This window comes from Motacilla alba, chromosome 24 (genome assembly GCF_015832195.1).
Source record: "Motacilla alba alba isolate MOTALB_02 chromosome 24, Motacilla_alba_V1.0_pri, whole genome shotgun sequence".
Classification (NCBI taxonomy): domain Eukaryota; kingdom Metazoa; phylum Chordata; class Aves; order Passeriformes; family Motacillidae; genus Motacilla; species Motacilla alba.
The window spans coordinates 3592571-3606282 of NC_052039.1; the positions used below are offsets into that span (position 1 = coordinate 3592571).

At 46.8% G+C, this 13712-nt stretch overlaps 1 long non-coding RNA gene across 1 annotated transcript; it reads left to right on the forward strand.

Annotated features, from left to right (window-relative positions):
- Positions 1 to 721: 721 nt before the first annotated feature.
- LOC119711384 lies at positions 722 to 4607 on the forward strand. Its single transcript, XR_005259719.1, has 3 exons — positions 722 to 894; positions 1876 to 2057; positions 3972 to 4607. It is a non-coding gene; the product is annotated as an uncharacterized LOC119711384 (long non-coding RNA).
- Positions 4608 to 13712: the final 9105 nt, after the last annotated feature.

Here is a 13712-nt window from a genome sequence, read left to right on the forward strand (position 1 = left end):
ACAGCCCTGGGAGATAGCAAATGAAAGCCAAAGCAGAGCTGGAATTCCTCAGCACATATTGGATTTCTTGTGTATTTCTCTCCTGCCACCCAGGATATCTGATATTTCTCCCTTGCATTTGTGTCAGTGAGTGGGAATTCAGCTTTCAACCTCCAACAGATTAACAGGAGAGGGGTTTAGCATCTGCTCTGATATTTTAAGCACAAAAGAAGAAAGACCTGTAGCTTTGTCTTGCCAATGCTGGTGAGTATTTTGTGCCTGCTCCTCTCATCCGAAGGTTACACAACATTAGTGCAGAATGGAAATGTCCTGTCAGGCACACAGAGACAACAGTGGCTGCTGCACAAATTCTTTCCACGCTATAAATATAGATCTTCCCCCATAATGGCAACGCAATCTCGATCTGCCTGTGGTGATAAAGAAAAAAAAATGTTAAAAAAGCTGTTTAATTTAATTAGAGTCCATTTGGAAACCGAGCAGTATGAAATAATTTGATTTACAGAAATAACCCTCAGTGGCTTCACACAGCATTTCTTTGTGTCTTATCTCGGGATAACAGCAACTGCTACATTTCAAACCTTAAACTGTATAAACAGTGTGACCAGAGAGAGCCCTGAGAACATTTCAAATGACGTCAGGCTATTGCCATTTATTCAGCTCCCTGTCCTCTCCCAGGCTAAGATGCTAAAAATTCTGCTGGAGCAACATTTGCCCCTGAGGAGATTGGAGTTAATTCCTGTCCAGCCTCTCCACTTCAGTTTTCATCCTTCCCAAAGGAAGCAGCTCCCACTAAAAGCTCCTTTGCTGCTGGTATGGGAGGTGATGTTTTATGAAGAATGCCCTAAAATTGTTTGTGAGGTTTAACATTGAAGACTTTTCATTCATTTACAGCAGGTGAGTACTAGAGGTAAAAAATAAATGTAGGAAGGATGAAGATTCTATGGACAAGCTGGTTAAAAAAAGTGGCTATTACTCTTTTTATCAAAACCTTAAAGGGGAAAATGCTTCCCTTCCTACCCCTATTTCATCTGAATACTTTTTAAAATTTGTTTTCTTACTGCTTTGTTTGCTTGGGTCTAACTAAAATTGAAAACCTAAAGATAACAAAGTTGCTGCAAAGCAAAACATTATCTGATATACAGTAAAGAGCTTTTCTTTGTGTTTACTCACATTTTCAGCTTCCATTACTTTTTGAAAAAGCAGGAAAACAAATGATATAACCACAAATCCTTCTGTTGCTTTGACATTTTATTTCTTCCAGGAGTAAACTAAAAGAGAGAACAGAACCTTTCTTTGAAGGGAGGAGTATTTAGGTGATCTCTTGTATATCACAAATGTTACATTTACCATGATATCCATCCATTTATATCTGCTGAGTCCAGTAGCTTCATTTAAATTAAAGCATTTCCACCCCCTAAGACTAAACACAAGAAAGAGATCTTTTAATTTGATTTTAGTAATGTAAAGGTAGGAAAATCCCAGCATTTTTACCTTTGAAATGGAGCAGCACCTGCTTCTGAGTGACAGAACTGAAGAAGCATGAATGTGTATGGGAAGGACTATTTACATACTATAATAAATAAAATAAATATAATATATTATAATATAAAATGTAATATAGTAATAAAATAATATTATATAAAGTTTTCTACTCAATGTAATTAAATATTATATGATATAACATACAATATAAAATATATACTATATACATTATATAATATATATTATACCTTAGATTTTCAACTATTATAATAATATATGCAATATAATAATAAATATAAATAAAGCCACAGGAGCTTCTCAACCACAAGGCAGACACACACAAAAGTTATAAAAATCCGTAAAACCAGCTTGTGTGTTCCTTTCTGTGCACAGGTGTTTCCACGCACGAGATGGAGAACCCAAACCTATAAAACTGCCTCTGTGTGTGAGGGAAAGGCCAAGGAAAATGGAATTAAAGCTATAAAAATGCTTTATGTTAATAAAAGAGGGACAGAGAAAACCACAGCCCCAGGATGTCACGGGAGAGAGGCGGGAATTAGCAGCTCCTGCGACACGTGAGTTGTTCCTTCTCCTTGCTTCCTGCTCATGTAATGTTTATTTTGAGGATCTAAATTATTATTTTGTGTGTTTTTGTTCCTCCTGAAGCGCTCAGAGCAAGCCCAGGGCTGTCCCTTCACCCATGTGTGAGCCAGGGGCTCACCCAGGGCTGCTCCCCACAGCTGCACCCAGGCAGAACAAAAGCTGCAAATGCTGTTTGGGGAACACTGAGCCAGCCCCTGCCACTGCTGCCAGCCTGCGTGGCAGAGCTGCAGACAGCTAATCAGCAGTTATTATTAATTATTATTATTTACACTGTGATCTGCATCCGCAGACACAGCCAGGGAACTGGGCCAGCCCTGCTCCAGGGCTCACCTGAAGTGTTAAAGTGCAGCCACTGCCTGGACGTGGCTGGTTCCTGGTTTAAAAAGGGAAAATAAACCCGTGAGAGTCATCCAGTGGTTCAAACAAAAAAAAAAAAAAATAAACCCAAAGAACTACCCAAGAATTGTATCAATTTCTGCAGGCAGGCTGGAGGTGATGGGACCGGGACAATCTTTGGTTTTCAGTGGTTCAAACTCTGTCCCAAGGAGAATTATTTGGAAGAATAATTCCAAATAAGAGGACCCAGATGAGGATGCAGCCCAGAGCCAGCGTGGATGGCACCGAGCAAGGCAGAGCTGCAGAGAGCTACTCAGCCATAATTAGTAATTATTATTATTTACACTGTGATCTGCATCCAGCAGGCTTGGCCAGGGAATGGCTTTCACTGGGCCAGCCCTGCTCCAGGGCTCATCTGAAGTGTCAAAGTGCAGCCACTGCTTTGCTGGGTGTGGCTGGTTCCTGATTTAAAAAGGAAAAAAACCCAAAAAAACCCATCAGAGTCATACAGTGGTTTTCCATGGAGGAAAATAAAATGAAAAAAAAAGAAAAAGAAAACCAAACCCAAGCAACCACTGTGAAATTTTATCAGTGTCTTCAGGCCAGGCTGGGAGTGATGGGACTGGGACAATCTTTGGTTTTCTGTGGTCCAGACTCTGTCCCAAGGAGAATTGTTTGGAAGAAGGTTCAGATGAGGACCCAGATAAGGACAGAGTCCAGACCATGCTGGTGCTCTTGGTTATTTCTATTATGGAACAGCCCAGAAGCCTTGATCAGCATCCACACAGCTAAACCACGAGCTGGGGAGCACAAATCTTCTCCAGCAGTGACAGGCACAGGTGTGGCTGCAGGGGGGTGAAAGGGGAAAGTGAAGCAGGGCTGAAAGTGGCCACCAGGCTCAGCTGACAGTGCTTCTCCCATCTGTCCCCTGTCCTTTCCCAATTCCCCAGGCTGCTGCCTCATGTTTTAGCTTTCCTATTTTTCAGATTCTGTGCTGCTTTAGTGTGAGGGTCTGAGCTTCACATCAGGGGATGCTGAGCTCTCTGCACAGAGCAGGGAGACAAAACAATTCCTGCTCCAGCTGGGCACCAAGGACAAATGATCCAAATCTCAGCCCAGGAGCACAAACAGCGTGGGCTGCAGAGAGAAAAACAAGCAGGATGGGAGTGCCTGGGCTAAAGCTGGAACGGGACAATGAACTGCAAGGTGCAAATGGAGCAGAGCTGAGCCAAGGGAGAGACCCCGGGAGCGCTCGTGCATTTTGGGACCATTTGGGTTCATCTTGGGTGCAGCCCTGGCTGGGCTCTTGTGCTGCCCAAGGTGCATCCATGGAGGCCTTTGAATAAACCCCTGCTTTATTCTCTAGCTCTGTCCAGCCTCTGTTCCTGGCCAGCCTGCACAGGGCATCAAGGCAGCTCCCCAGACCTCTGGAGCAGGGCCAGTCTCAGCCTGCCAGCTTCTCCCTCCCCACCTCCTGTCAGGCTGCATCTCCTTAAACCCCATATCCCGAGTTTCTCTCTTTATTTATCTACCTGTTGACTGTTTTCCAGCCTCTCTGGACAGGCAGGAGCAGGAGACAGGAGCAGCTGCTGTGGCATGCACTGAATGCCAACGAGCTCGGCAGGGTGCGTGCCGAGGAAAGGTCCCTTTGTAAACACGCCTGGTGATCAAAGGGCTGGTGCTTGCTGATATTTTCAACATTAATAATCTCCCAGCTGCCTCCCTCGATTCTCTGGCTGCCTGTTTACCTCTCCTTCATGGTACATGGAGTGGCAGAGCTTAAAACAATCGGCTGGCTGGAGGGAAGGGAGGTGGTCGGGTGCAGGAATTCACCTGAAGGAAGAAATAAATGTATTGGCATTGCACAGAAAAGCATCAAATATGTATTAAAAAAAAATCTTTGTATTGTCATATAACACTCCTGGCACAGACTGAGAGGCATCTAGAGATGTGTGCATGCATACGAAAATGAGGAATATTCACAGTGCAGGTACTGCACGTGTCTCTGTGCCTCTCCTGCTTTGCTGCCCAGCACGCAGCGATGGATGGAGTCCGGGAATCCAAACGTAAGTGGTTCATCAATAAAACAGGAAAATTACTGCCCAAACTGAACACCCATGCAAGGTGCTCCCAGCAGAATGTGGCATTCACATTTTCTGGACAAATCCTTGGCCCTGGGAAGCTGAGAAGCCTCAGAGAGAAAGGAAAACAATAATTATCTGATTGCTTCTCCTGTGTTTTGCTGCTTTGGAATGTGTTTGGAGATTGTTTACCCACAGGTGATTGTTTCATTGGTTTCTCGTGTGAATTATTTTCACTCTTTGGCCAATCAGGGCCAAGCTGTGTCAGACTCTGGAGAGAGTCACGAGTTTTCATTATTATCTTTTTAGCCTTCTGTCTGTATATTTTTTCTATTCTTTAGTGTAGTTTAATTTAGCATTCTTTAATATAATATAGATAATAAAATTATGAATCAGCCTTCTGAGAACATGGAGTCAGAGTCATCATTCCTCCCTGCCACGAGGGCACCCCACAAATCCAGCAGCAGAAGGCAGGAGCTGGCTGGTTTTGTGCTGGTTTGTCTGTTTGCTGGCGAGCAGCGAGAAGGAAGCCAGGAGAGGAGCTAACCAGAGGCAGGAACAGCTCCAGCAGCACCGCTCTGAATGACAGCAAAGGGAGAATATTTGGGCCAAGTGCTGGCTGAGACAGAGCTGAAGATGCAAGGAGAGGAGATGTTTTGCATGGCTTGGCTCCTGCTGTGCTCTGTGGAGCAGGACTGGAACGTTCTGTCAATCACAGAGACGGCGTCAAAGCATCTCAGCTCAGTGGCCAGTGCCTGCTCCTCGTGCACGTCCTTCTGCTCAAGGAGAAAGCTTTCATCAGAGCTGGTGATAAACCCTGCCTGCTCTGGGAAAATGTCATCTGGCACTGAAACCCGGCCAGCAGCAGCGTGGCAAGCAGCAGACCCCAGAGCAGCACTCTGCCAGTCTGGCAGGGGAAATATTCCACATCTGCCTGGGACTGCGGGGAGGGTTTAAAATGAGGGGGAAGAAACGGGCAGAGCACAGCAAACTCTCAGGTGAGCCTTGTCCCAGCTGGGCTCTGTGTTGGCTAAGCCCAGCCTTTAATTCCCAGGATTCCAGCACCTCCTGTGGGAAACCAGGATGTTCTGAGTCCCTGGGTGTCCCTGTCCCTTTGTGCAGCTGCCTCACTGGGAGCTGGTGGGACAATCTCTCTCACCACCACTCAAGCTACACCTGCAGCCAGGCTCTCCGAAGCACAGGGGAGTCAGAAATATCAGAATCAAGGTCCATTTTTAATCCATTAGAGCCCAAAAATGCCGCAAAAAATAGGACCAACACTGAGTTGCCAGCAAGGGTGGAAATTTATCACTACAAATATTTTGCTTTCCTTCTCCGTGGTACTTAAGGGCTTTGTAAACTCAAAGGTCAGCGAGAAACTGCTGAGAGGAATCACAATCAGAGAAAATATTTCCAAAGGGGGAGAGTCTTTCTGCAGGAAACACATGCCCAGACTGCCAAGGAAGCGTGGCCGTGGCTCTGCATCATCCCAGGGCTGTGCTATGTGCTGGGAACGTGCACTCCATTTCCAGATTCCATTTTAGCTGCATTTCCTGCCCTAACCCACTGAGAATTCCGGGCTATCTAAATGCCTGCCTTATCACCACATCCCCAGTATATGCAAAGGAGGGTGATGTTATCTCTTGGTTGCATTGTGTTGCTGGAGCTGCGCTTCAGCAGCCTCCTGCTGCTGCAGGTTGGGATTTCACTTCCTTCCCTCCCTCCCTGCCAAATACATTTATTAAAAAAAAAAAAATTAAATATAGCAGGTGTCATGCTGGGGCATCAGGAGCGGGACTTTAATTCCTGATGCACGAGGGCATTTCAGAAAGGACACCAAAAGCTTCTTCCTTTTGGCGCTGAGCTAGAAGAAGGCCACAGATAACCAGGATGGATTCACCATCAGTCCTCCAGCACTGGGGGCTGCACAAGTGGCAAAGCTCGAGCCAGTGGTGCTGGAATTTTCTCCCTCTGCTGAAGACAAGGCTGGAAGAGCTCAGAATTATCCTGCCCAAGTGAGAAATCCCTCAGCATCCTGCCCTCACCACCAGCTGCCCCTGGCATTTGCAGGATGGTTTTTTTTTTGGTTTTCTGCCTTAGCAGAGGTTGTTCATTGAGAACCCCCAGGGCTCTGATCGGTGACAAAGCCTTATTGCAAGGCGGGGAGGGAGAGAGGGGAGTGTGAAATGCAAACATCTGCTGGCTGCTCTGCTCATGGGACAGATCCCAGGGAAAGGAAAGGGAAGGGAAGGGAAAAGGAAGGCAAGGCTGCTGGCAGCAGTCACTGGAAGATGTTTAAAGCACAGAAAATCAGAGGAGCTTGCTTGGGAATTATTCTAGTAGAATTTTTTTTTTTTATTGTAGATGGTTTCAGACCTCTGACTAACAGAGCAGGGTCTGAGATGTGCTAAACCTGCAGGATCGTGGAGAAAAGGCAGAGCCAGCAGCTCCCTGGCCCTCGGAGCTCCCCCTGCAGATGACAGAGGAGCCAGGCCCTTTTTGCATTGCACTTTTCAATATGGAAATGTTTACAGAAATATGAAATTCCCCAGTGGCCAAGTGCACAGAGACACATTGGCTGGAGAATAAAAGGCAGCTGGAGCCCTGGGCACACTCATCTTTCACTGAGGCATGTGTTCTCTGAACACAACAGGCTCCAAAGAGACCCCTCCTCACCCACCTGGCAGCAGCACCTCACCGTGAGGGTGTGAGCACTTGGGAGTGCATAAAATAAAATAGTGGGGGAAGGGAGTGAGGGAAGAGCAGCACATTTATGATGGAGACAGGTAAATAATTGCTTTTTTAAATGCATCATTTACTGTGGGATTCACTACTAGATAAATTAGTAGTGAATTACACACTATAAATTACACACATAGAGGTCTAGAGGATTTTGAAAGGAACTGATGTAAATGCTGAGCATGGCCTAAGCTACTGTAAAAGGTGAAGAATTAGAAGGAATTACACAGAATTTAGAGAATCACAGAGTGACCAGGTTGGAAGAGATCCTAAAGCTCATCGAGTCCAACCCAACCCCAACAGCTCAACCAAACCCTGGCACCCAGTGCCACATCCAGGCTGTGTTAAACACACCCAGGGATGGTGACTGCACCACCTCCCCGGGCAGCCATTCCAGAACTTTATCACCCTTTCTGGAAAAAACCTTTTCCTGATCTCCAGCCTGTATTTCCCTTGGAGCAGCTCGAGGCTGTGTGCTCTGCTTCTGTCAGTGCTGCCTGGAGACAGAGCCCAGCCCAGCTGAGCACAGGCACCTTTCAGGAGCTGTGAGAGTGACGAGGACAGCCCTGAGTCTCCTTTTCTCCAGGCTGAGCACCCCCAGCTCCCTCAGGGTTCCTCACAGGGCTTGTGTTCCAAACCTCCCACCAGCCTTGAAGAAGATCCTGGACAATCCCCCTTTCCAGGCACTCAGGCAGGGCTGAGACCCATCCAATGGATTTGGACACTGCTCCTCCTGCTTCTGCTGCTCCTGTGCTAATGAGGAACCCAATTAGCATTCAAGGACCACTTAGGGCTGGGTCCAAGGCCAATTAGGGCTGGGTCCAAGAGCTCCTGCTTCTCCTCTGGCTGCCAAGGGCCTCCTGAGCCTGCCAGGGGGCACAGCCAGTGTCTCCTCAGCCGGTGTCACCTTCCATGACACAGGGGAGCAGGGATGTCCCCCCAGCCAGCCAGGGCTGGGGACACACAGGATGGGGCTGGATTCCCCCCGGATCACAGAGAGAAAGGATCAGGGAATATCCTGAGCTGGGAGGGATCATGGAGCCAGCTCCTGGCTTTGCACAATCAACCCAAAATCGCACCCTGGGCACCCCTGGCAGTGCTGTCCAACCCCTCCTGGAGCTCTGGCAGCCTCGGGGCTGTGCCCATTCCCTGGGAGCCTGGGCAGTGCCAGCACCCTCTGATGGCAAAGGTCAAAAGCCCTTGCAAGAGCATTAAAGTGAGCAGATAAAAAAGCAGCTCTTTATCAGAAACCCCCAGCTGTGTCCCTAGTTCTGGGCTATGGGCATCCCTGGTATCAGATTTCTGCAATTTTTGTAAGGTTAACAAATTAGCATCTCTAACAAACCTTGGCCAATTAGAAGAGCAGTTGATGAGGTATTTTTTTCCCTGGGTACTGCCCCATTTGAGTTGGTCCAGGGCTTCTTTGCCCCATTTCTTGTTGTGTCGTCTCAGATTCTGATTGGAAAACAAAATGTTCTTCTTGAAAACAAGACCCAGCTATTTCAGGAATGTGTTAGAAGGTTAACTTATTACTCTAAAATCCAAGAGAAAAGGTAGAAAAAACACCAGGAGCTGTATAACCACATATTAATAGTCTACAAAGCTACAAATATAGGAAAAATGCATAAAAGCCGAAATCTTTGGGCATCAGGGGGAAGAACCTTTTCCTAATATCCAGCCTGACCCTCCTGTGACACAGCTGCAGCCATTCCCTTAGTTATCCAACAGGATGGTCATGGCACAAAGCAGCACAAAGTTCTGGAGCAAAGGAGCACAATAAACAACAGCCACAGTTCCCTGATATTTCATTTTAATTGCAGAAAACCAGTAGGAAAAAAAAAAGTGCACAGTGACAATCAGATTATTTTTCTTTTCAGATCTTTTTCAGCGAGCAAGCAAATAATTAGACCTTTGCACAGAACCAGTAAGAGATGATATATCCCTGTCCTGCTTGGGTGAATAAAATATGCCCTGAAATAGCTGCAGTCTCACAGCTCTGGCTCATGGATATCAGGAATACTGGTCAGGGTTAAATCTCTCTTTCTTTTCAATTATTTTTTCATAAATTAAAGCCAAATGACACTAAATCATGCTATAAAAATTAAAATGTCATTTGCTTTCATCAGAACTAAAATTAAGCTGTACACACGCACTGCAGATACAACAAAGGAGAAGAGGGAAGGGGGAAAAAAAGGATGATAATGGATTTTTCATATACTTGGGTGCAGTTGAGATGAGTCACGAGGTCTGCATCTGGAACTGGGTCACAGGACTTTTTCAGACTTAATGTTCTGGTCTAGACAATTAAAAATTAGCCCAAACTGAGACTCCTTAGAGACTCCTCAGGCCCTGAGGAAAGGCAGGACAAACTCACCTCCCCTGCTCCCAGTTCTGTGAGGAACTTCACAATCTGCTTGCACTTACACACATAGAATTTCGTGCAGTGATAAAAATGGAATTAAAAATACTGAGCATTTTACTCCTTCCTTCCTTCCTTCCTTCCTTCCTTCCTTCCTTCCGCCACTTCCGCCACTTCCGCCACTTCCGCCACTTCCTTCCGCCACTTCCTTCCGCCACTTCCTTCCTTCCTTCCTTCCTTCCTTCCTTCCTTCCTTCCTTCCTTCCTTCCTTCCTTCCTTCCTTCCTTCCTTCCTTCCTTCCTTCCTTCCTTCCTTCCTTCCTTCCTTCCTTCCTTCCTTCCTTCCTTCCTTCCTTCCTTCCTTCCTTCCGCCACTTCCGCCACTTCCTTCCGCCACTTCCTTCCGCCACTTCCTTCCGCCACTTCCTTCCTTCCGCCACTTCCTTCCTTCCGCCACTTCCTTCCGCCACTTCCTTCCGCCACTTCCTTCCTTCCACCATTTCCTTCCGCCACTTCCTTCCGCCACTTCCTTCTGCCACTTCCTTCCTTCCTTCCGCCACTTCCTTCCTTCCGCCACTTCCTTCCGCCACTTCCTTCCTTCCTTCCGCCACTTCCTTCCTTCCTTCCTTCCTTCCTTCCTTCCTTCCTTCCTTCCTTCCTTCCTTCCTTCCTTCCTTCCTTCCTTCCTTCCTTCCTTCCTTCCTTCCTTCCTTCCTTCCTTCCTTCCTTCCTTCCTTCCTTCCTTCCTTCCTTCCTTCCTTCCTTCCTTCCGCCACTTCCTTCCTTCCGCCACTTCCTTCCTTCCGCCACTTCCTTCCTTCCTTCCTTCCTTCCTTCCCTTCCTTCCTTCCTTCCTTCCTTCCTTCCTTCCTTCCTTCCTTCCTTCCTTCCTTCCTTCCTTCCTTCCTTCCTTCCTTCCTTCCTTCCTTCCGCCACTTCCTTCCTTCCGCCACTTCCTTCCTTCCGCCACTTCCTTCCTTCCTTCCGCCACTTCCTTCCTTCCGCCACTTCCTTCCTTCCTTCCTTCCGCCACTTCCTTCCTTCCGCCACTTCCTTCCTTCCGCCACTTCCTTCCTTCCTTCCGCCACTTCCGCCATTTCCTTCCTTCCCCTTTTCCTTCCTTCCTTCCCCTTTTCCTTCCCCTTTTCCTTCCCCTTTCTGATCTTCCCACCCCTTTTCCCTCGAGTCCAGAGGAGGTTGGTGGCACTGATTTGGGGACAGGTGACTGGGGAATCTTGACAACCAACCCACACAATTGTTCTGCATCAAACTTAACCAAGCAGACCACAACGACTTGAGCTGGGCTCAGTCCTGGCCTTGTGACAGCGTCACCAACCCCCAAAAGAGCACCTGGGGTTGGTCCAGGATCGGAGCATTGCAAGGCTGACGTGGCAGGGTCTCTCTTTGCAGTGTAAATATTGAATATCCCTCCAGGAGCAGTGCCAGGCAACGTCCAGCACGCTTGAGGCTGCTCAGAACTCCAATTATTTTATTCACCAGCCTCTCCTCCTCCCACATTCCGAAGCCTACAAGAGAAGGAGCTGTTTCAACCCTAAAGAGGGCGTGAAATGGCATTTCTGTGTTCCCAGGGTGGAATGAAGGAACATCCCGTTGCCTGAAGGAGGTGGTGTGGTCAGGGAGGGGAATCAGGGACAGCAGATTGCACCTGCTGGCTCCAAAGTGGGCAGAGATGTGGCTGCTCATTACCCCAGCAGAGCTGAGCTGCCCGAATCCTCTGCCTGGCTCTGCCCTGCACAGCAATATCAGGAGAAAGAATGATGGAAACATAATGGGAAAGCAATGAAATATGACCAAAGTCTTGTAATGATGAAATATAATGACTCGTAATGAAGCAGAGGTAGGAGAAAAAATAAGCTCAATTCTTGTGAAACACAAATAAGAGACAGGAAAAGTGTGAGGAGGAAGGGGGGAGTGAGGGAGAGGAGAAAGGAAGCAGCAGCTGGAAATGACTTTTAACTTTTCCACTTAATGTTTTAAAACCAAAAAGCAATTACTGCCAGGCTGGCGTTGCCTTTCTGCACATTAATTTCCTATTATGAATAAAATTAATGAGTTTAGCAATCTTCTGGTCCTCACTGAGTTGTGCTCTCCATTATTGGTGTTAATCCACAAGAGACTCTGACTCCAAAACTCACTGCCAAGCCTGGTTTTGTGAAGTTAGAACAAAGAAAACAGAGATAAGGAGAGCGTGGAGATTCCAAGAAATGGAAAGTGATAACAGGGCTTGAGCTGAGTGAAGAGTGAAGGTCATCCTTTATTCACTGACCCCCGTGGTTACAACCAGTGGGACCTGATGAGGGGGTTCTTGTACTTTTGTCCCAGTGGAAATCAGGAACCAAGGTCAAACCATCCCAAATCTTGCCTGGCGGATTTAGAGCTCCAGAGCTAAGCCTGACACCTGTTCCCAACTTTCCTGCCCCAGGGCCCTTGGCAGCTGCATCTCTCACCTCCTGGCACACCACAGAGCTGCAGCCCCACCAAAGGTGGCTCCTTGCTTACCAAGGCACCACTCCAAGCTGCCAGCAGCTTTTCCAGGTCCATTTGTGCTCCCAACCTTCACCAAAGGCTGCAGAATTCCAGGAACAGAGTCCCTGCAGTGGGAATCACTGCCTGGCAGGGCAATGCAGGAAGATGGGAGGGGGCACAGCTGAACAATGGGGAGCACTGAAGGAATTCCATGTTCTGCTTTGCTTGATTAAACTGTTTTTATCTCAACCTACAGGATTTTTACCCTCAGATTCTCCCCCCTGGCTGGGCCCTGCTTGACCCTCAGCAGAAGGTGGCTTCAGCCCCATCAGGAGGCCATCCTGGTGAGCAAAATCAGCTCATCCCAGTCAGAACCAGGCAGATTGCTCCTGGAGAGCAGCTGTTGGTGCTAGGATGCCCTGTGTCTGGGAAGAATGATGCACAGAACTCCATGATATCAGAAGGCTAATTAATTACTTTATTATACTATACTATACTATAACTATATTACAAATACTAAAGAATACTAAAGAAAAATGGTGACTGTCAGCTGACAGTCAGGACACAGCTTTGTGCAATTGGCCAAGGAAACAAAGCAATCCTCAGCAGAATCCAATCACCAAATTCCTTCAGGTAAATAATCTTCCAACACATTCCACATGTGCAAAGCAACAGGAGCAGCAAATGAGATAAGAATTGTTTTGATCATTCCTTTCTCTGCTTCTCTCACAGCTTCTCTCTGTTCAGAGGGCATGTGAATACCACAAGCAGCCCCTGATGCACTTCACTCCTAAAGGGCCAGCTTAGCTCAGCTGGCAGCAATGATGTGCTTGCTGTGTCCAGAGCACTCTGAGACAGAGAGGAAATTTTCCAGAGTAGAAATCCATTTTGATTTAGGTGAAATGTACATCTTTGAGTTAAGTCTGTAGCTTGCAAACACAGCTGTTTGGTCTGACTGCCTGTTCTCACAAAAACACCTATGCTCTAATGTCACACATTCACATTTTCTAAAAAATCCCTTTGCCCAGGATTTTTCTCCTGGGAAGCTGAGAAGCCTCAGAGAGAAAAGGAAAACAATAATTATCTGATTTGCTTCTCCTGTGCTTTGCTGCTTTGGAATGTGTTTGGAGATTGTTTACCCACCGGTGATTGTTTCATTGGTTTCATGTGAATTGTTTTGACTTAATGACCAATCAGTGCAAGCTGTGTCAGACTCTGGAGAGAGTGACAAGTTTTCATTATTATCTTTTTAGCCTTGTGTCTGTATACTTTCTGTATTCTTTAGTATAGTTTAGTTTAGCATTCTTTAATATAATATAATATCATAAAATAATAAATCAGCCTTCTGAGAACATGGAGTCAGATTCATCATTCCTCCCTGGCACGGGGGTCCCTGCAAATTCCCCCTCTTAAGAAACTGCTTGAGCTGCAGGACAGAGATAAGGGAGGGTCCCTTGAACTCTGAAACAGACAGAGAGGCTGCGGGAGACAGGGCAGGGTGACCCAGGGATTCTTTCTGTACTTTCTGATAAAAAACTAGCTGCAAGGGTAACTAACTGCAAGTGTAACGCAAAATCGGTAAAATGAATATGTGTGAACCTCTTGTGAAATTCCATGCATGTGGA